Source organism: Neofelis nebulosa, chromosome 1 (assembly GCF_028018385.1).
Source record: "Neofelis nebulosa isolate mNeoNeb1 chromosome 1, mNeoNeb1.pri, whole genome shotgun sequence".
In the NCBI taxonomy this organism is placed as follows: domain Eukaryota; kingdom Metazoa; phylum Chordata; class Mammalia; order Carnivora; family Felidae; genus Neofelis; species Neofelis nebulosa.
In genome coordinates this window covers 194,015,149-194,038,664 of record NC_080782.1, presented here as the reverse complement: position 1 = coordinate 194,038,664, position 23,516 = coordinate 194,015,149, and the positions used below count along the sequence as shown (strand labels likewise).

At 40.7% G+C, this 23,516-nt stretch overlaps 1 protein-coding gene and 1 pseudogene across 1 annotated transcript in view; both read left to right on the top strand.

Annotated features, from left to right (window-relative positions):
- The first annotated feature begins 1,446 nt into the window (after positions 1–1,446).
- UCHL3 (ubiquitin C-terminal hydrolase L3) overlaps positions 1,447–23,516 on the top strand; it is a 100,623-nt gene continuing 78,553 nt past the window's right edge. Inside the window, exon 1 of the mRNA XM_058682853.1 lies at positions 1,447–1,552. The gene's annotated coding sequence lies outside the window, so the exon portion shown is untranslated. The remainder of the gene's footprint in view (positions 1,553–23,516) is intronic.
- Positions 16,422–17,584, top strand: LOC131484537 (V-type proton ATPase subunit E 1-like; annotated as a pseudogene).

Genomic DNA, 23,516 nt, shown 5'->3' with positions numbered 1-23,516 from the left:
AAATGTTAAAAAAATAAAAAAATAAATAAAAATAAAATAAAATAACTGATTAAATCTAAGACAATAAACTTTCATTTTCTTCAATTCAGTTACAGGCCTTTGGTGAAAAATTACTGGTCTTTCAATTACAGTCACTAAAATAATGAACTAAGGGGAGTCCAACTCTGGATTTCGATTCAGGTCATGACCTCCAGGGTTTGTGAGATCCAGCCCTGCATGGAGCCCTGCATCAGGCTCCACAATGACAGTGCAGAGTTGGCTTGGGATTCTCTCTCCTCTCTCTGCCTCTCCCCTACCATGCTCCCGCTCACTTTCTCTCTCTCAAATAAATAAACGTGGGAAAAAATAACGAATTAAGGGCGAAAAAGCCTTATTTATAGGATGTTTTTCTCCTTTGTTGTTAATTTCCCAGCTACCAAAGGAACTGCCACGTGTTGCAACTGAGACTATATTTAGATCTAGATAACATGACTTTTCTAAAGAATCTAAAGTACTTTGCAGACATCAAATAACTATTTTTAGAATAGCACTTTGGGGTTTATCATATAGTAAAAACGCTTTACACTTTTATTTTAAAACCAGTTTTCAAAGACATAATCACTGTCATAAGGTTTTGTTTAGATTCTTGTCGCCATTCAATAGAAAAGCGTGCCTGTTTTTAAGGAAGTAAAAAATGCACTGTTTGGTAACAGGCACCTCGATTTAGTAGACTTTGGGGAAATCTTAGAAAACAGATTTTGACCTCTTTTACGACACTGCTGTTTAAATCACCCAAGTTGATACTGATTCTGTCTCCAATGAGTGCATAAAAAATTGCAAAAGGAAAAAGTTTTCTTTCCACTCAACGAATCTAAACGCAGATTCCTATTCTGCTCGCTGATAATCTGACAGAGTCCGCTAACTTCTCCCTAAGTCCCGCTCCGAAATAGCCTCCCAGCTCCCAGACCAGCAGGTGCTGTAGTAACTAGGACTCCATGGTCCAAGTGGGTTAAGGTGCAGAACTCGACCAAGACGGAGAGCGAGTGCAGGGCCTTTGGGAACCCGACACTCTTCCTTGTTTCACACACACACACACACACACACACACACACACACACACACACACACACACACGGCCGGGTTTGCCATCTTCAGTCACACCCCAGACACCACGGTCCTCCCCAGACGCGCGCAGGTCGCTGCGTCCTCCTGTGGCGCGCACTCTCCACCATCCCGGGACCACTCTCCGCCTCCTCCCCTCTCCCCTGCTCCTGCATGGGTTTCATTCCCGTCGTCCAGCCGGCCCGCTAGCCCTGCACCCAAGCTCCCGACTCTTGGTCCTTGGGGCAGGAGGAGTGGACGCTGGAGCGTGCCACGTGGAAGGCGCGCGCCAGGAGCCCTGACCACAGGTCCTTCCCGAGGGGTCCCAAAGCCTCCAGCCCTGCTCCTCCCCCCGGGTGTGCCAGACCCGCCCCCGCGCCTCCAGACGCCGTCTTGCCTGGTTGGGGTCTGTAGCGCGGAAAACGTGGCAGGCCATCTGCGACTCGGGGTCGTCTGGCTGCGCCTTGATCAGGTAGGCAAAGTAGGTGAGATCGTGGCTGTTGTGAATGAAGCGCGAGACGTGCTGTGCCTTGTGCTCGAAGATGAACACGGCCGGGTTGGGCTGCGCGGCCGCGGGGCCGACGCCCCCGGCGGCCCCGGCGCCGGGTGCGGGGACACAGCGCAGGAAGGGCGCGCTGAGCACCAGAAGCACCTCGCGGGCGGCCGGCGCCCCGCAGCCGCCCGCGTCGGGCTTCTGGCTGCGCCGCCGGATCTCAGCCATGAGCCAGGGCAGCATGGGCAGCGTGGTCCTGTGGTCCAGGCACGACCCCCCCACGTACCACAGACGGAACCGCTTGTCGCCCGGCTTCCCGGGGCCCGGCTGCGCAGGGGCGCCCGGTTCAGGCTCCAGGGGGTGCGGGAACGGCTCACCCTGAACGCAGCTGGGGGGCTCCATAACTCGCGCCTCTCGAAGGCACCGAGGCGGCCGGGTAGGCGCGCCGCGCCCCCAACTCTCGCGCCGAAGGCGCTGCCGAAACTGTGCCAACTGCAGCACCGGCGCCCGCGCCTGCTTTTGGCACGGCGAGACACCGAACTCCGCGCTTCAGCGGCCCTGCCCCATGCGGCACTTCCCCGGGCGAGGCTCGGAGACTCGGGCGGCGGGCACGGCGGGGGCGCCCCGCGGCCGGACTGGCAGGAGAGGGCGGGTTAAATCGTCATCCTCCTTCCTCGGACTAGCGCCGAGGGGCCGAACTTCCCCCTTCCTCCGCCGAGGGCCCCGCGCCGCCGCCGGCCGCCGCCTGCTCCAGCGCTGCAGAGCCGCTGCGGCCGCCGCGCTCGCCTCGGGCAGGCGGAGGGAGGCTGGCTGGGCGGGGAATGGGCTCTGGGCGGGCGGGGTGACTTGGGGCGGAGCTGACTCCTACCAGGGTGACCGGCTGTCACCTGGAAGGTCGGGGCCGCCCGGCTTCGGCGCGATCAGCCGTGCCTCAGGAAGGGCGTGCGAGAACTGTTCACTGGAAAATAACCAGACCCAAACGTGGCCACGCTGGGCCGCTCCCCCAGCCGTTGCGGCGGCCCAGCTCTCTGCTCCTCCTCCCGGCTGCTCCCGTCCCTCCCTCGCTCCTTCCTTCCTTCCAGGCTGCTACTTTAACCGAGCTGCTACCCCGCCTCCCGTCCAGCGGGCGGAGAGAGCCTGGCCCCTAAAAGCTTTTCGGTGAAGTCACCTCTCCGCCTCTTCCTCCGGCCCCTGTGCCAGCCCGCCCTTCCAATCCGCCCCTGGGGCAGCGACCCCGCTGCAGGCCCGGCCACTGCCGGGATCGACTCGCCCTCTCCTTGGTCCCCGACGTCTCGGTCCTCCCGCGCGTCTCTGCTGCCCCCTGGAGAGGGGGCCCCCTCTCAAGAGGGCGTTGGGATTTCTGTTTTTTTGAACAGTATTTATTTGCGTGGCTTCAATTCCTTCTGAAGCCTGCGCAATAATTTCTGAATCTTATTTCCAAACAATATCCAAAAGAATCCTATTTTATTCATTCTACATACCCAGCTCAGAGGTGTAGAGATTTCTCACTCTTTTATGTGTAGTAATCTACACATTCCACGGAACTCGAAAGACATTTAAGGGATAATTTGATCATTCTAACTTTAAACCAGAAAGAAAAGTATTATTTTTTTCATTTTAGCAAATTAGATTCTCGTTCTTTTTACTCTTACTGAATTGTAATGAATTCGATAAGAGGTAAACAAAATAAAAGGGAAAGACTCTGAAATTTCCCACCTCTCTCCAAAGTACTTACAGGAAGAATGAAAATCCAAAACCCAAAGGTTTCTCAGTGTTTTCAATTTAATGATGTTCTCACTTTCTGTAAAGCCTTGGAACTATTTTTTATCCTGTTTATGTAAGATGGCTATGGTCAATTGTCACTTTTCCTGTGTTCAATTTCTGGGTACATCCTGGTGATTTTATTGGAAATAAACATCCGAGCTCCAAGATGGAGACCTTATTAATTGTTTAGGTTTAGTCATTTGATTTAACCACTCTACCACTTTGTGCAAAATAGACCCATGTCCTCAAGAAGCAGTGAAAAGTTCTTGGAATGTAGATTGAAACCTTCTAGAACCTTACCAGTAACTCTCTTATTCAGATCCCATTTTCCTAGGCTACATATGTGGGATCCATAAAAGAGAGGGAAAAAAGAACAAAGATCTGGGGAGAGCATCGTTCCACCAAGTCAAACAGCTTGGGAGCTGGGATTGAGTTTGAAGTCCCAGCAGACCATTTCCTACTGGCCAAAGAAAGTGAAGCAATAAACTTGCACTCATTGATAGAAAAACAGAAGAATTGTCTTTTATCATTGCCTCCTGCTCTGAAAGCCTTTAGCCTTTTCTTTGTAACTTTTTTGTCATGCTTGTCTTAGTATGCATTGAGTATTATTACTGCTTACCAATATCTGATCCTCTCTGCATACCGATACAAGAGAAGGCAGCTCTTCTCTGCCCCTTAAAGTTGGGCACGGTCTTAAGACTTGTTTTGGCAATGATGACTTGGGCTGCATCTTAAGCAGAAGCATTTAATTGCCAGTAGTCTCCACTCCAGCCCCCTCTTCCACTCCAGGGATCATTATGGAAACATGTGCATATGGAGGCTGCTTGTAATCAATGCAGCCCAGAATGCTGAGCCAGCACAAAGAGGAGAGCTGTCCTGCAAGAAATATCTCCTGAATAGTCTTATAGGCATCACCACCTATGACGTCCAAAAGTGAACCCTTATATTAAACAATAACAAAAAAAAATTAGTGCTCTTCTAACATCCAAATCTAAATTAAGTAGAAGTGGTAAGATATGGTCAAATCCTAGTTAAAAAACTTATACCACATGAGAAACGTGAGATCCTGCACTAGTGTGATGGCATAAGAGCTGAAAAGTTTGTCATGGTTCTTAGCTTGTTTCCTTGCTGCTAAGCCCAATGTGCTGTCTCTGTCTCTTTCTCTCTCTTCCACTTGGTGCCCCAACCCAACATCTACTTTTCCTCCTTGCTTAAAAATCTCAAAATGAATGTACATTTTCTGAAGCTCAAAACACGTCTTTCTAGTCCTATATCTGTGGCTCCTGTCTCCCCTATTCACACATCCAGACACCAGACCTCACCTCCATCCCCAACCGCATACCAGGCTCACTCTCCATGGGGCTTCACAGGTGCCTTCCTCTCCCTATTGCTCTTCCTGTCGCTCCACAACTTGAACTTCCCTCATCCTTCGCTACTTGAGTGTCCATTCATTAAGGGGCAACTCAAAAGTCACTCTTCTGTGAAGATGTTTCTCACCAATCCAGAGTTAGCAGCCCTCTCTTTGCTCTTTTTTAATGCATTCCTCTATTATAGCTCTTAACCCATTCTTTGTAATTATTGAGTGATGTGTCTGTGTTCCCCACCACAAAGAGGGCATCTTGAGAGAGGGATTATTTTTTTGGCCCATATTTTCCTCCAGCAAGGTAGCCGACATGTAATAGGTTCTTAATAAATGTTGAATGAATGAACAAATGAATAGCAAATTAGAATTTAAGAACCCAAAGATTAAAGTGAGAGTTTTAATATCATAGAGGTGATGTACCAAGTGATTTAGTTAGCTAATTTCATAAACATACTAAATGTACCTACCAGCTAATTATCAAGTACTAGAAAATAATAGGATGCCTCCCAACAGTTGTAATGGAGCTCCGAATGGAGTGGCAAATAGAGCGCAAGCATTCGTGACTGAATAAAATTTTGAGATAATAACAGGGTTTTCCCTCTATTGTTCCTTTGTTCCCTGTGACCTTCCCTCAGCCCGGGCAGCCAGGGCACTGCATCTCCTCTGCTCCAGTGGAAGGATGACACAGCAGAATACAGATAACAAAAGAGTCCATTCTTAGCCTTCAGGTTTCAAAAACTAAAGACTTGGCAAAGGCAAAAGATTTAGAGTATGTGCTCAGAGTCAGTGTCTCTTGCTCTAGATACTTAGAAAAGTTTCCCCAAACTTGGAAGATGGAGATGAAGAAGGAATAAATAAGAGGTAACTACTAGGAAACCAAAATACAATGTATGACTTTCAAACCAGTAGAATATTTATCCATTTGGTGGAAAAGGGAAGAGAAAAAAAAGAAAAACAAAACCAACAATGAAACAAAAATAAAGTGTGATAAGTAGAAAACTGAAAACAGTATGGCTGCAGTAACTCCAAATAGCAACTATAATGTAAATTAGTTCACCTAACCCACAAAAAGGTAACAACATAAAGTTATCCAGGAATCTGTTGTTTACAGAATCAGTTTTACTTATTTTTGTTTATTTATTTATTTTGAGAGAGAGAGCGAGGGGAGAAGCGAGAAAGGGAGAGAGAATCCCAGGGAGGCTCCACACTGTCAGCCTAGAACCCTACCTGGGCTCAAATTCAGGAACCATGAGATCATGACCTGAGCCGAAATCAAGAGCTGGAGGCTTAACTGACTGAGCCACCCAGGCACCCCTACAAAATCACTTTTATCTGTTTTAAAGGATATTTTTTATTTTATTTGTTTATTTATTTATAAACGTTCTTTGATTTTTTTTTTTTAATTTACATCCAAATTAGGTAGCATATAGTGCAACAGTGATTTCAGGAGTAGATTCCTTAGTCCCCTTACCCATTTAGCCCATCCCCCCTCCCACCACCTCCATAACCCTCAGTTTGTTCTCCATATTTATGAGTCTCTTCTGTTTTGTCCCCCTCCCTGTTTTTATACTATTTTTGTTTCCCTTGCCTTATGTTCATCTGTTTTGTCTCTTAAAGTCCTCATATGAGTGAGGTCATATGATATTTGTCTTTCTTTTACTAATTTTACAAATACCCTCCAGTTCTATCCACGTAGTTGCAAACGGCAAGATTTCATTCTTTTTGATTGCCGATTAATACTCAATTGTATATATATATACCACATCTTCTTTATCCATTCATCCATCGATGGACATTTGGGCTCTTTCCATACTTTGGCTGTTGTTGATAGTGCTGCCATAAACATGGGGGTGCATGTGTCCCTTCGAAACACCACACCTGTATCCCTTGGATAAATGCCTAGTAGTGCAATTGCTGGGTCATAGGGTAGTTCTATTTTTAGTTTTTTGAGGAACCTCCATACTGTTTTCCAGAGTGGCCACATCAGCTTGCATTCCCACAAGATCATTCTTAAAATGCAATCATACAGAGGGGCATCTGGGGGACTCAGTTGGTTAAGCATGGGATTCTTGATTATGGCTCAGGTCGTGATCTGAAGGATCAAGCCCCTCTACAGGACTCTGTGCTGACTGCTGGGAGTCTGCTTGGTTTTCTCTCCCCCTTTCTTTCTCTCTCTCAAAATAAATAATAAATAAACATTAAAAATAATTAACAATCATATAGAAACAGTGCAATAAACAAATAGAAGAAAGTATATCAGGCATAGGTAAATGAAAATAAAGCCAGGGTAGTGGTTTCAATATCAAATTAAATAGAAAGTAAACTAATGAAGGGGGTCACAAAGAAAATTTTGCCAGTGAAAGTACTAAGAAGATACTATTTTTTAACACATAGACACTAAGGAAATTGATTCCAGATACATAAAACAAATAAAAGACTGACAGGAAACATAAATACATCAACACTTTTAGTTGATGACTTTAACAAATCATTCTCAGATACAGTAAAATTAAATAAACTAAGAATAATCAAATTATAAGTTTGATGAGTAGAGAATGCAAAATTTTTATAGAGTACCTGTGAAAGAAACAAAAATTGGCAGTGCACCGTGTCACACAAGAAACCCATAAATTCCAAAGAATTGCAATCATATAGATCATGTTTTCTGACTATTATTCAAGGCAAGTTAAAAACAAAAACATAGGTTTTAAAAATCATTATGTCTGAAGAGTAAAAACATAATGTTGGACAATCCTGATCAAAAAGAAAATTATGAAAGAAAATTCTATTATATGGAATTAAGTGATAAAATAATTTTATGCTGGGGCGCCTGGGTGGCGCAGTCGGTTGAGCGTCCGACTTCAGCCAGGTCACGATCTCGCGATCCGTGAGTTCGAGCCCCGCGTCAGGCTCTGGGCTGATGGCTCGGAGCCTGGAGCCTGTTTCCGATTCTGTGTCTCCCTCTCTCTCTGCCCCTGCCCCGTTCATGCTCTGTCTCTCTCTGTCCCAAAAAAAATAAATAAAAAACGTTGAAAAAAAAAAAAATAATAATAATAATAATTTTATGCCAAAACTTGTCAAATACAGGTAAATGTATTAATACAATAAATAATAATAATAATAATAAATATTAATAAATAAATAATAAGCAATAATAAAACTAAAATAATAAATAATAATAAATAAAATAAATAATAATAAAACTAAAATTTAAAAAAAAGAATGAATGAAAGTAAATGAACTAAAAATTCAACTTAAAAAAGGTAGAAAAACTGTCATGGAGAAGCCCAAAGAAATAATTAAGGAGAAAGCAATAGAGATCAATTTAGAAATTAGGAAAATAAAAAATGGGAAAATAATAGAAATTAATAGCAAATAACAATCTCTTCATGTCTGTAAATCATCTGTATTTCTCCTTGAAGTATTTGGTGCTCATATCTTTGCATTTTTTTCTTAATGTTTTATTTATTTATTTATTTATTTATTTATTTATTTATTGAGAGAGACAGAGAATCCAAGCAGGCTCCACACTGTCAGCACAGAGCCCAATGTGGGGCTCAAACTCACAAAAGAACCCACAAACCATGAGATCATGACCTGAAGTTGAACACTTAACCAACTGAGCCACCCTGGCACCCCGCCCCCCACTTTTGGTTAAGTCTGGGTCGAATTACAAAATTATTCTGTATGTGGGCATTAAGGATAATAACATTTTGTCCAAAATAGATTTCATATGGTTTTCCCAGTTTATCATTTATCTCTTCTGAACACAACAAAAAGAAAGAATACAGATTTTTTGTTTCAAACATTCATGGAATATTCAAAGAGATTAACCACACCTTACCTTTTGACATTAAGATGTCTTGACAAAAATGTAGGTAATTGTTCATTTACGTCAGCCCACACCTCAAATACAGGCATTACTTATTAACACTCTTGACAGATAAATGAATGGTAAGAATAGAAAAGTGCCATTTTTTTTTAAGTTAGGAAACTGAAGCACAAGCTAAGTGGGTAATGAGAGTAATGTGGCAGAATACAAATGGAACGCATGGCGACTGATGGCTAATCAAATGCACAGTCCTTTGCACACAGAAGGTGATCAATAAATCTGTAGTGGATGAATGGATTTACAGCTCTCTCAAATACCAAAGAACAGAATCAGTTAGTTCCAGAAGTTAAAATTTTTTACAACGGAAACAGGTTTTTCTTCTACCATAAGGCTGGGATAATTTTACAATAGTTATTTTTGTCTTACTGTGTAATTCAGAAGTGCCTCAAGTGGTATGAAAAATTCTGTTGTCATAAAACCTGTTTGAGGGGTAAAAGGAAACAGTTAAAAAGAACATTTATTGGGGCACCTGGGTGGCTCAGTCGGTTGAGCATCCAACTTTGGTTCAGGTCATGATCTTGCAGTTTGTGAGTTGAAGCCCCTCGTCGGGCTCTGTGCTGACAACTCAGAGCCTGAAGCCTGCTTCACATTCTGTGTCTCCCTCTCTCTCTACCCCTCCCCTACTCATAGTCTGTCTCTCTCTCTCTCTCTCTCTCTCTCAAAAATAAATAAACATTTAAAATTTTTTAAAAAAAGAACATTTATTTAGTGCATGCTTTCAGGTCGCTTCACCTCAACCAAGGGTATGAAATCAACCACAGGTTTTGAAGTACTATATATTTGAGTGAGGATATTAGTGTAGTGAGATTAAACATTTTCCCCACTAGACACTCCTTTATCACTAAATGAAATTTCACATTTATGCTCTTCAGAATTATGTAGATTTACATTGATATAATTGACTGTTTCCTCTTGGACTTAGTGAATTTTTTTTGCAACCAAAAGCATATTAATACTGAAAAAAACTGTCCACCTGTAAAAAATCTTCTTGTTTAATTACTATTTCTAATGGGCTCTAACAAGATTAAAAAGAAATCTATTTTAAGTCTGTCATGAATGAACTAGTTCGTATTTTCCTTGCAGATTTTACTTTTTAATGTTTATTTATTTTGAGAGAGATAGAGACAGCATAAGCAGAGGAGGGGCAGAGAGAGAGGGAAAGAGAGAATCGCAAGCAAGCTCCATGCTGTCAGCACAGAGCCTGATGTGGGGCTCGAACCCACAAACTGTAAGATCATGACCTGAGCCAAAACCAAGACTCAGACGCTTAACTGACTGAGCCACCCGGTGCCCCCATTTCCTTGCTGATTTTAAAATGGATCATTCAAGCTTCTAATACAATAGAGATTAAAATGAACAAATATATAAGTAGTATTTTTAAAACCTATAATTCTTTGGAATAGGCAATATATGTAGATGGTAGAAAATTCAAAAGTTACAAGAAATATAAATACAGCTAAATACAAGCTTTCCTTCCACTCCTTTGCCCAGCAACCCATTTTCTTTCTGGAAGCAGCCATTTTTACAGGTTACTATGCATGGATCTGAAAATGAGACAATAATAATGGCCCCCATTTGTTGAATACTTACCTACTCTGCATGAAGGATTTTCACAATAATCATCTGGGATAAGCAGTACTATTTTTTTTTTTCCTTTTTTACTAAGGAGATGTATGCCATTTTTGATGTGGCCTCTTCTCTATGACTGGCTGTGGAGAGTCTATTCTGCCAGTCTTTGGGTCATTTTCTGGGCTATTTACACTGATACGGATGTTACCTAAGTGTATCTGTGGAATGAGGTGATCTTAAAACTCTCCTCTTCTGCCATATTATCTAGAAGCCCCAGATAAGTAGTACTACTATTCTCATTTTATAGGTGAGAAAATAGTCATACAGGCATTAAGAATCATTTTAAGGGTCACACTTTGTATGTAGGATTTGGTTCAAACAAGGGCCACTGCACATATTTGTACAGATTGTATCAAATAGGTAGTATAATAAAGACAACAGTTAAGAAGAAACTAGCTGACAGGTCGTGATCTCACGGGTTGTGAGTTCGAGCCCTGCATCAGGCTCTGCACTGACAGCACGGAGCCTGCTTGGATTCTCTCTCTCTCCCTCTCTCTCTGCCCCTCCTTCTCTGTCTCTCTCTCTTTCTCTCAAAAATAAATACATAAATAAACATTAAAAAAAGAAAAGAAGAAAGTAGCTGAACTAGAGTAACAGTTTCTATGCTAATAGAGATTTGATAAAACTTACAATGATGCCCTAAAAGCCTCTTTAGCTATTAAGAGTTACTTTTTTACTTATAGGTGATACTTATTGGATACCTACTGTGGTCCAGGCATTGGAAACATACTTGCCAGCTCCATGGTGTTTGTCCAGTGAAGGTTGCAGATGAGCGAAATGGGGCCATGGGAGGATGCCATAACAAAACTCTAAAATATGTGACTTTGATTCCAGGACCAGGTGGCACATAGGAAGGAAACTGTTAGTGGAGGTTGGAAAAATACCAGAATAATTATTTCTGGAGACTGGAGAAATGGTGAGAAAACTGTTATAGAAGCTTAAAAAATAGTGACTCATGTTATGTAGCAGGCATTCCCTGCTGTAACTTGAAAGATAGTGTCTTGATGGACTTTGGGGTTTGAGCAGAGATTTCTAAGCAGAAAACTGAGAGTATCAGCCAATTTATACTAGCTGAAGTATAAGGAGCTTCAAGAAAAAATGGACTTAGAAAAGAACTGGCCAATTTGTAAGCAGAATCTAGAGATTCAGAGAGGCTAGAACCTGCCAGTCTGGAATATAAATTATCTCTTATTTACAGCTTCTCAAGCAAGTAAGATTCTCAAATTAAGACACGGCCCAAGGATAAAGGTCAAATCAAAAATATGGCTGTAAGACACTTTTTAAAGGCTTCTAAGGAATTAAAAAAAAATTTTTTTTAATGTTTACTCATTTTTTGAGAGAGTGAGCCTGAGTTGGTGAGGGGCAGAGAGAGAGGGAGACACCAAATCTGAAGCAGGCTCCAGGCTCTGAGCTGTCAGCACAGAGCCTCATGTGGGGCTTGAACTCACAAACCGTGAGATCATGACCTGGCTGAAGTGGGATGCTTAACCAACTGAGCCACCCAGGCACCCCAAGGCTTCTAGGGAATTTAAATCGGTATTTTATCAGCTAAACAAAATGGTTTCTTGAAAGCTTAAAGATGTAGTCCCACAGAAGCCTGATCCCAAAGTAGCAGTAAATCAGTCTAAAAGGAGAAAACTGTGTTGAAAACAGTTGTGGCTTTGGCTTCTAAAGCATGGATTGGGATTTGATCTGATATATAGAAAGCCCCCAAAGTTCTTTAGGGAATTGTATTAGCAAAAGTACTGCTAGCCTAGACTCATAGAGACCATGACTATTCAGATTGTAAAGAGGTTTCTGGGCCCCTAACTTTACACAGACAGGAACAGCGGGAAAGTCGTTCAAAGGGCATTTGGGGGGATGCAATGGAATTGGGCATTTGGATTTTAAGTAACTGTGGAATTTTAGAGCAGAGAAATCAGAGGATATTTGAGCAGAGAAATCATACAGTTCTGAACCCTGAGAGACAGATCTGGGCTACATATATAAATTTGAGAGTCATTAGCACATAGTAAAAATACAAAAGTACAAATCCAAGCTTTCAGCCTTGGTTGAAGTATAGGTGAAATCTTGGGACCCCATATCACATTATTCAATGAGAATCCTAATAGAAGCAGAAAATGGCTGACACAAGTGAGAATGCATGGCACTGGTTTAGTTATACAACACTATCCTATCAGGCAGGTGTTTGGAAAGAAAAAAAAATCACCCAAAGTGAGTTCAAATTAAGACGTGAATGAAAGGAGTAACAAAGGTGTGGGCAGATATGATGGAAAAAACAGAATATCAAGGCATGGAGAGACTTGCAACAATGGGAAACCATTATTACACCTAGAACCAAAAAGTCAATAGTAAAAAATGTCAATGGAACCTCACAGGAGGCACAGCCCAGAAGAGCCTTTAGTTGGGGAGCCACACAGCTACTGCTAGAGATAGGACACTGAGCAGGGAAGGGGCAGAGGAGAAATACTCTGACCTTGCTGGCCTCCTGGTTTGCATCTCCTGCTGGTATACCTCCCATGGGACAAGCCCAAGGAGCACAGGTGATATAAAGGACAACATTCCAGGGCATAAGACAAGGAAGAGAAGGGCAATGCATCCAATACACAAATGCAGAATAATAAGCACAGGATTTAGGGTAAAGGTGAAGGTTTAATAATACTTATAAATCACATATCACAAACTCGCTAAGGATATGTAGCACGAGCCAGGAGGGAAGGCAGCTATGTTCAATGTACGTATATAGGTTCTGTCCCTTCTAAATATGAATTACTGAAGGTGCCTGGGTGGCTCAGCCGGTTGGGTGTCAGACTTTGGCTCAGGTCATGATCTCATGGTCCGTGAGTTCAAGCCTCACGTCAGGTGCTGACAGGTTGGAGCCTGGAGCCTGCTTCAGATTCTATGTCTCCCTTTCTCTCTGCCCCTTCCCCGCTTGTGCGCTCTCGCTCTCTCTCTCTCTCTCTCTAAAAAATGGATGAACATTAAAAAATTTTAAATATGAATCACTGGACAGTTTGCTGAGAACAACAAAAAGAACCTTTTTTGTGTGATAGTCTACTTTTTCATTACGAAAGGATTATCATCATCTTCTTTGGAATGCAACATTAACTCAAGACAATAAATACTGCAAAGTTTGTTTTTCATTTTGTTGTGATAATGTGTTAATGCACCACATCAATGTTGCCTGAAACTTCATTGTTGTAACAGTTGACTCCACACAGCTACGTTGTAAAATATCCCCAGCATTGTGATGACTAAGATACTACTATAAACCTAGTAACTTTCTTCTGTCACTCCACTGGTATTTAATTGGCATGAAATAGATTGTTAATCAGGGTTCGTTAACAGATTTATTTTTTCCTTCCCTTATAGAATTATTTAAACAAAACAGTCTTTGAGATTCCAGCAGCTTCATGTCAAGACAATGTCAAGTATCTTTCTTACTTGACTTGGATGATAATTACAGTCTCAGGAGCTGATGACATCAACCATAGTGTGCTGACAAAGAGAAGGCAAGATTGCCGAGGAAATCCTGAGGAACATCAACACTTAAAGGAAATACAGACCAAAATGTAGTGTGCAAAAAGCCTGGGAAGGATGCACCAGAGACATAGGGGGAATGTGGTATCAGGGACACCCTGTTTAAGAAGTGGTCCACATTTTTAAATGCGGCATCCAGATCAGACCAAGTGAGAACTGAAGTGGTTCCATTCAGTGTAGCCACAGGCTGGTTTTTGATGACCACAGCAAAAGCCCTCTTACTAGAGCCATAACAGCAGAAGCTAAAATGCTGTAGATCGCAGAATGAATGTGACATGCAGACATGAAAACACTGAGTATGGATGGTGTTTTAGGGATGTTTGGCTTTGAAGAGAAGATAGGGTAGTCGCTGAAGAAGGGGGCATGGTGAAAGGAGGGATTTTTTTCTTTTTCGGTTGGTTTGGTTTGGTTGGTTTTTCGATGGGAGAGAGCGTTGAGCATGGTTAAATGCTATTGAGAGAAGTTGAATCCACAACAGAGAGAGGAGCTGATCAATGGATGGAGCATCATGTCTGTTACAGAGTGGGTGCTCAGTGTTTATTAAATAAATGAGCAAATCCCTTGAGAAGCAGGGAGGCATTCAATCCAGAAACCAGGTGAAAGGCTTATCTGTAGACAAGAGGTAAGATATCTCTTCCATCAGAAAAGCAAACAAGAGGAGGTAAGGTAAGTGGAGATGCAGGTCCTTTGGTAGATGTGGTATGAAGAACTAGAGAAATTTCCATCAGTTTCTTGAGTGTCTCTTGATTTCGGCTCAGATCATGATCCCAGGGTCATGGGATCAAGCCCTGTGTTGGGCTCCACACTGAATGTGGAACCTGCTTAAGATTTTCTCTCTTTCCCTCGGCCCCTCTCCCCTACTCGTGCATTCTCTCTCTGGAAAATAAACTAAAAACATTTCCATCAGATGACTTCTATTTTCTCTATTAAATGAAAGATGGGATCATCCGAGGGAAATAAAAGTATATTGGAACCACTGAGAATAATGAAAAAGGTCTGTGAAATACTTTCATGTTCTGGAGAGATGCTTCAGAGGAATGCCCCTTTAAGCACCTGCCAGCCTCTGCAGCATATAGTGGCTCATGAAAAGGGTTGCCCTGCATATACTCCCGGTACTGGGCCTTGGTATTGAATCCGGTCATCTGGCACCTTTACCTTTTCCTCACTCACTTGAAACTCTAGACCACAAACTTCAATATTTGCTCTCTCCTTTATTTTCCTGATAGTGCTCCACCAGATTTGAAACATGATGGCTCCTGGGAGTCCATGGCCTTCCACAGTTCTGCCTCCCCTCCCCCAGACAGTGTTACATCGTTCCACCTTGAGGGCATTTCTTACAGTTCATTACGGTACTGAGACCTGCCTACCCAGATACCCACCCAACCATCAGGGCACCCACCAGCCTTCAAAGGAGCAAACTGAGCATAACGTATGAGAAGTAGGGTAGGCCTACTTCATTGTCCACATAGTCCCTTCCCACAGAACTTGAGTCGTCTTTGGGCAGAGTTATAAGGGCCATAGAAACCTCCCTGTAAGTCCCTGCTCTAGCCTCCCAAGGGCTTAAACCCTCTACTGTTTCCTGTGGCTGATGGTGGAAAGGACTTCTCTAAGAAGAGATCCTGCTCAAAAGCTACAGCACTATGACCTTAGCCCATGGCATCAAAGGAAACCCGATCAGGATATTCACAGAAAACCTAACAGCCCCCTGAAAGAGAACATAGTCATAAGATGAGTGGTTTTGTTACACAATCAGAGGAACTGCCAAATCTATATAAGGATAAATATTATAACCCAGCATGAAAATGGAACAGAAGATTCAGTAAACTGTATGTTAATTTGCAGTCCTTACCTAACCAATAAACAACATGTGTATAATGCATTTGCTTACAAATTTTAGGGAATCTTAAATCAGTTCTCAACATTTAGCTTCATAGAAAACTTGGCCAAAATAGCTGATTAACTAGCAGTGAGATTACTGAAGAGAATATACTGAAAAAGGTGGCCTAGAAAATTCATTTTTAAGCATATGGGTTGAAGGACAGGATGAAAGAAATAAAAACTGATGGCTGAGGAGTTAAAAACAAAACACTCCAGGGAAGCAGTGGGATTTCTTCCGAATTAGTTACTAACTTTCCTCATCAATTTGCTCTAATATGTGTGGAATAGGTTATTTAGATGAGGCAGTATTTTTTATGGTTATGGCTACAACTCTAGAGTAGAATTATTAATCTGTTTTGGATCATTAAACTCTGTACGTACCTTTTATTAAAATTCCACTCCCTTCTCAGCTACCCATTATGATATTCCATTTTAAAGTAATTCTCCTTGGGACATCTGGAGATGTCCAGTCAGTTAAGCTTCTGACTTTGGCTCAGGTCACCATCTCCCAGTTCATGAGTTGGAGCCCCACGTTGGGCTCTGTGCTTATACCTCAGAGCCTGGAGCCTGCTTCAGATCTCTCTCTCTCTCTCTCTCTCTCTCTCTCTCTCTGCCCCTCCCCTGCTCATGCTCTGTTTCTCTCTCTTTCTCAAAAATAAAGATTAAAATAAAATAAATAAAGTAATTCTCCTTTGTTAAGTGATCCATTGCTTTCCTCAAAAAAAAAAAAAAAAAAAGGCAGTGAGAGGCAGATCTCTAAAAGAGATCTTCCTTTTTCCAAAAGAGATCTTCCTTTTTCCTCTTCTCCTTTTCCTTCTTCTTCTTGTTACTTTGCAATAACAGAAGGATTCCTGGAATAAGGGATGCTAGAAAATCTATCTTTTTGGAGTTCCCCATTATAAAAGTGTGGGAAAACTGATTTCATTTTCCAAACAAGCAGTAGAAAAGAATTGTGGCCAAATTTCATGCAAAAAAATATTATGAGAAAAGAAGAAATAAGGAGACTAAAACCCCCACACACAATGATGAAATCTCTTCAGAAAGATATGCAAACACATTGTGAAACTGTAAAATCTAATATTTCCAAATAAGCTAAAAAATGTTAAGAAAATATAGCAGCCATTAAAAAAAGACCCACATAAATTAGCATTAGAAAAACTCAAAAACTGCAAAACAAGAACCGGGGTTCTAAAGTGGGAAACCAAGATTTCTGCTAATCTTCTTTCATCTGTCCCTTCAAAGACCAACTGGAACCCATTCATCTCTGGGCTAGCTTGGCCTTTGCCATGGCCCTCAGCAATATAGATATGTCATAGCAGATTAAGCACATGATAGCCTTCATTGAACAGGAAGATAATGAGAAAGGAAAAGAGGCAAAGGCAATGTAAAACATTAGAAAGGTGCAATCTTGTGCAAACAAAAAGACTGAACGTTACAGAACATTATGAAAGGGAAAAATGCAGATTGTGTAGCAGAAGGAAATTTAAATGTCCAACTTGAATCAAGAAAATTTAAAAGTCCTCTGAGCCAGAAATGACCTTCTTACTGACCTAAGAAAAGCAAAATAGATGCTCAGTAAGGTGGTAAAAGATACAACCAGGCACTGAGTGCTGGAAGCACTGGTCGTCAAGGGTTTATACCAGTTGCTATAGCTTCTAATGACTGTTTGCTGCAGGAATCAGGATCTCCTTCCATTAAAGGCAGCTGAAGTGCAAAAAATGATCCCTGTAGACAAAATCCCACGAAAAAGATGCTGAGGTCTAAATTGATCAGAGGCCTACTTGTCTGACTAAATAGCTGGCAGTGTTGAAATCCATGATGAGGTCACAAAATAAAGGCTTCCAATACCCTAAAAAGCCAGCTGGATCTCTTAGGTTCAGGAATGATGCCAGAAATACGGTGAGCCTTGTTTGGCATGAATAGCAACAGAAAGGTTTTGGATTAAGCCTTTGAGAGGTGGAGCTTTCTCCACTGCATGTAACTATAATAATAAAGCATCTGATATTTGAAAAAAACAGGATTTTCTAGGTCACTTCCTTTTTGATGTTCTGATATAGTTCTCTCTATTCATTAGTGGAATACCTCTTCCATAGCTATTGCCTTTGTTCTAATCATTAACATGGGGAGAAAGATGCCCTTGAAATACAGGAACATGCCTCCAATTCTAGAAGTAATGCAACTTTCAGGGGTTCTGAGCATGAGGTAGAGGAGATCAGACAATGGTTGTATGACTTTCATCCAGTTTTCTGCCCTTTTTCTACTTCCAGAGATCTAATTCAAAGAATTTTACGTGAGACAGACCAGGGACTAGACTTGAGTCCCCTCAGTCCTGACCACAAAATCCAGTGTTCCTGGACATGCCTGTTGAGTAGCATGTTTGCAGATATGCAGAAGCAGGATGCTTCCCAAAGAAGGGATTCTACTAGGAAGACTGGCAAAGACCCAACCAAATCAGTCTGCACGAAGGTGGACTCCAGTGCTGCCTTTTCACCTATTTGTTCCCTCATTACAATACTAAAAATCACGCCCAGAGGTGGGGATTTAACGCGCTAATGAGACATGTGGTACATGATGAAGCATGTTTTGTCCGCTGTACCTACATGCTTAGATGTCACTCCTTTCCCACGTCAGTTTCTTTAAAACCTTGCCTCAGCCTTTGTTTGGAGAGCCAGCATGAAGGACCCTTTTGGTTGTGCTATGTCCCTTGCAGGGGAGCCCAAGCCCCAATGAAAGCCTTGCCTGGAAACTCCAGCTTGGCTTCTAGTAAATTTCTATTGCTTGGAGAGCCCAAGTCCTGAGTGGGTGACATAAGTACCTTTAAGTCTCTGCTCTTTTGATTTAAAATGCATGTGGCAAGCATTCATTATTGCAGTAGTAGCTTCACTGTTACTTGGGCCTAGTAGTTTTCCTCATAAGTAAATGTGAAACAGGTTTATGTGAGGAGAAAAATGAAAAAACTCAGGACATAACTAAATATTTCTTAACAAAGCATAAACAAGAAGGAACATAGAGCATATAAAAGCAGCAAATAGTGTCTTAACAGAAATAGAACTGTAAGAGAAGAAAAATGCTAAAAATCAAACAGAAATGAAGGAAAGGGTGAAAAGGATTTGAAAGTAACAGATAAAGAAGACAAAGAAAGTTCCTACATATGTATATCCATATAAATACCCAAAGAAGAGAACCAGAGCAATAGAACAGAACAAATGTGAAAATAATCTAAGAAACTTTTCCTGACCAAAAAAAAAAAAGAAAAGAAACTTGGAAAATCTATTGAAAAGCAAATCATGTGCCTGAAAAAACTGACCCCAAAATGGCCGACATCAAGAATTATTCTAGTAAGATGAATGAATTTTAAATGTTTATTTATTTATTTTGAGAGAGAGAGAGAGAGAGAGAGAGAGAGAGAGAGAGAGCGCCAGCAGGGGAGGAGCAGAGACAGAGAGGTAGAGAGAAAGAATCCCAAGCAGGCTCTGCACTGTCAGCAAAGAGCCTGACACGGGGCTCAATCCCACGAACCATGAGATCATTACCTGAGCCAAAATCAAGTCAGATGCTTAACTGACTGAACCACTTATACACCCCACTAATGAATTTTAAAGAATAACTTTAAATATTTTTTATATCAAGGAAAAAAAACCCAAAAAACAAAAATGCAATCACTTATAAGAGAAATGATATCAATTGCCAGATATTTCTACCTCAACCCTTTATGGGTTAAAGATAGTAGAGTGACATATTTAACACACTCAAGGCAAGAAAATGTGACCTAAGGGTTCTGTACCATGCAAACTTATATTCAAGTATAAAGACCACAGACAAATTGTTATGAACATTCGTGAACTAAAGAAATATTGTTTCCATGCCCCTTCCTAAGATATCTACCGGAGAATAAGCTTCCAACAACCAAAATGACTAGACAGACATCAACATCAGGACTGGTGGGAACCATTACATATATATTGACTTATGGAACTAAGACAAAATAATGGATACAAAGGACAGGGTAGAATATGTTATTGGTCACATGCTCTAATGAGGTGGAGAGTACAATTATCAAACATAGGAGGAGGGGGTGTGAAATGGGGAGAACATATGAAAAGTAGAACAGGCACGCTGACTGCCTTATAGTTATTACCTGAAAATAAGAAGGTATTACTTCACATCAGATGGTGGGAGAGAGTAAGAGGAGGAAGGAAGAAAAGGTGGTCAGCCAATTTTGATTATTTCTCATAGTAGATAATAGAAAATTACTAAGGGTACAACATAATGGTATTAGTATACAAGCAGCCATCCAAGCAAAACCAAAAATTTTACCAGTAAAAGAAAAGCTGAGAGAGAGAGAGACGGGGGGATGGAAGGGGAAAGGAAACAAAGATTATTTGTATAGAGCGCTTAATATGTATCTATTAATATAATATAAAGATAATATGGCAGTATGAGAGCCCTTGCCAGAGCAATTAGGCAAGAAATCGAAATGAAAGCCATCAAAAATTGGAAGGAAAGAAGTAAAATTGTTATTTGCAGATTAAATGATATTATACATAGAAAATCCTAAAGACTCCATCAAAAAACTATTTGAACTAATAAAAGAATTCAGTAACATTGCAGGATACAAAAGTAATATACAAAACTCTCTTGCATTTTTATGCACTAATAATGAACTATCAGAAAAAGAAATTAAGAAAACAATCTCATTTGCAGTTTCTTCAAAAAAGAATCAAATACCTAGGGATAAATTTAACCAAGGAGGTGATAAACTTATACATTGAAAACTGTAAGACATTAATGAAAAGTTGAAGAAAGCATAAATAAATGGGAAGATATTCCATGCTCAGGGATTAGAATAATTAATATTGTTAAAATGAAATACTGACCAGAGCAATCTACAGATTCAGTGCAATTTTTATCGAAATTCCAACAGCATTTTTCACAGAAATACACAAACAATCCTAAAATTTGATATGGAACCACAAAAGACCCTGAACAGTCAAAACAATCTTAAGAAAGAACACATCATGCCCCTTGATTTCAAACTACTACAAAGCTATAGTAATCAAAACAGCATGGTATTGGCATAAAAACAGATATGTAGATCAATGGAACAGAATAGGGACACCAGAAATAAACCCACATCTATATGGTCAATTAACAAAGGAGGCAAGAATATAAAATGGGAAAGGGACAATCTCTTCAATACATGGTACTGGGAAAACTGGACAGTCACATGAACAAAGAATAAAGCTGGACCAGAATCTTACACCATACACAAAAATGAACTCATAACGGATTAAAGATTTGAACCTAAGACCCAAAACCATAAACCTAACACCCCTAGAAGAAAACATAGATGGTAAGCTTCTGCAGTTCTTTTCTTGATAGTAACAGCTTTTTAAAATGGCACATCTTAAATATTCCTTTGCCCTTTCCCCTGGCATAGGAATGTGAAATACAGTAAGACATGTAAGTGCTTTTCTTTCATCAGTGTTCCTCATGTGCTGAAATAGTAACTAGCCAAAGAAGAAAGATAGCTACTTTCTTCTAGGGGCACTTGTAATTCAAAAGAACATAAATCAAAATCAAGTTAATCAAGCTATGCAATCCATTATATTATTTCTTTGTGCTATGAAATAGTGGTTAAATCCACAGCTGGAATACCCCCTTATCAAATAAAGACCCTAGTAAAATCAGCGTACTTGTTTGAGAATGACACATGAAATTATAAAATTCCATTTAACCTATTTCACACATAAGAAGTTTCTTATTCAAATTCGAGAACGTAATATTTAAATTCCGAAGTTCTTGATCAGTGAATTCTTAATCAGTATAGTAGAGTATATAGGCTAAATTTACACCAGCATCATTCATTACTTGAGAACTAATAAAATTAATGAACTAGCACTAAAGCAGGTAGATTATTTCTTTAGGCAAATATATAAGGAGCCATATAATAAGTTATTTCCAGAGTGTTTAGATAAGTTTAATTATCTGGGTGTGGAAAAAAAGTTAACATAGCAGTCCTAACTGCTTATACTTTAAAAATCCTTCTTGGGGGCACCTGGGTCACATAGTCAGTTAAGCATCCAACTTTGGCTCAGGTCATGATCTCACTGTCTGTGAGTTTGAGCCCTGCATCAGGCTCTCTGCTGAGAGCTCAGAGCCTGGAGCCTGCTTCAGATTCTGTGTCTCCCTCTCTCTTTGCCCCTTCCCCACTCACGCTCTGTTTCTCTCTCCCAAAAATAAAAAATAAATACATTTAAAAAATTAAAAATCCTCCTTATAGTGTTGGCCCTTAGTTGGCATCTGGGCACATGGATTTCAAGAAGCTTCCTACCACTAACTGGTATGAGTGGTTCAGTGTCTAAACTGTTTGTACAAACAAGATCGTTTTCTGCTTTTCTTCTAAGAGATTGAAATTTAGGTATGTGCAAGACAGGGAGAAATATGATCAGACCCCAGTAGAAACCCTGGGTGTTCAATCTCTAATGAGTTTCCCTGATTGGCAACATTTCCCACAATTTGTCCCACCTTGTTGTTTGAAGAATTAAGCACATCCTGTGTGACTCCACTGGAAAAGGAATCTTGAAAGTTTACATCTGGTTTACTTAGCCCCATGTCCCTTTTCTCTTTGCTGGTTATGCTCTGTATCCTTTCACTACAATAAATCATAACCATGAGTATAACTACATGCTGAGTCCTGGGAGTTCTCCTAAGGAATTACCAAAACTCAGAATGGTCTTGAGGACTCCCAACACAATCCCCTAATCTACTTTTACAAGAATCATTCAATTTGATGATTAGTTGTGTATACCTCAATATAGGGAATGACTTCTACAGGCATTACTAATGAAAATGTTGGGATTCCCTAAGCACTACAAATCAAGAAATCTACACAATTGATTTGAATTGTAACTTAAGAGTGTGGTTACAGTGGTGTAACCAATGTTATGAACCATTGGTAAGAAATTCTCTTTCAGCTGTTGTCAGGATGTTATCTAAGATGACATCCTAACATTCTATTAGGTGGGAGCCCTGGGCAAAATTCTGATCTCTTTTGACTAAATTATGCTTACCTTGAACTGTATGTTTTGCTTTTATTATATAGTGACTCTAATGAGTGGTTGAGGGTTTTTTGTTTTTTTTTTTTAAACTAGAAAACTAATAGTCAAATTACAATCCAGTCTAAACCACTGTACAAAATAGTATCTTATACATGTTTCTCTGCACTAAACTCAGCTATACTATTTTCTGACTCGTATTTTTTTTAAGTTTATTTATTTTGAGAGAGAGAGAGAGAGAGACAGTGCAAGTGGGGGAAGATCAGAAAGAGAGAGAGGGAGAGAGAATCCCAAGCAGACTCTACACTGCCTGCACAGAGCCTGATGTGGGACTCGAACCCATAAATCATGAGATCATGACCTGAGCCGAAACCAAGAGTCAGATGCTTAACCGACTGAGCCACCCAGGCGCCCCTGTTTTCTGACTCGTATTTTTAACATGACCTAAATTCCTCAGTATTTTTCTAACTCTTTTACTGTTTATATTACTGCCAGACATTTCAAAACTTTTCAGATGAGGCATGCAGGAAGGAACTTTTCAGATAAGCTGTACAGGAAGGGAGAAAAGAAGTACTGAATCTGTAAAACATCCAAAGAAAGATTAGTGGGAAAAAAACGGCAAGCAGTTAACACTGGAAAATGGGAACCAAAGACTGAAAATTCTAAGTGATTAAACACTTTTAAAATCAAGGCAGCATGTTGGAAGTTTCATTTCCTTTAAATAAATATGACTCTTTTACCTTTTTTCCTCATAAATCTGATACTTATGTTAACTTGTCAACAGCAGAATATATGAAGACACTTGGGTTTATGCTTGAA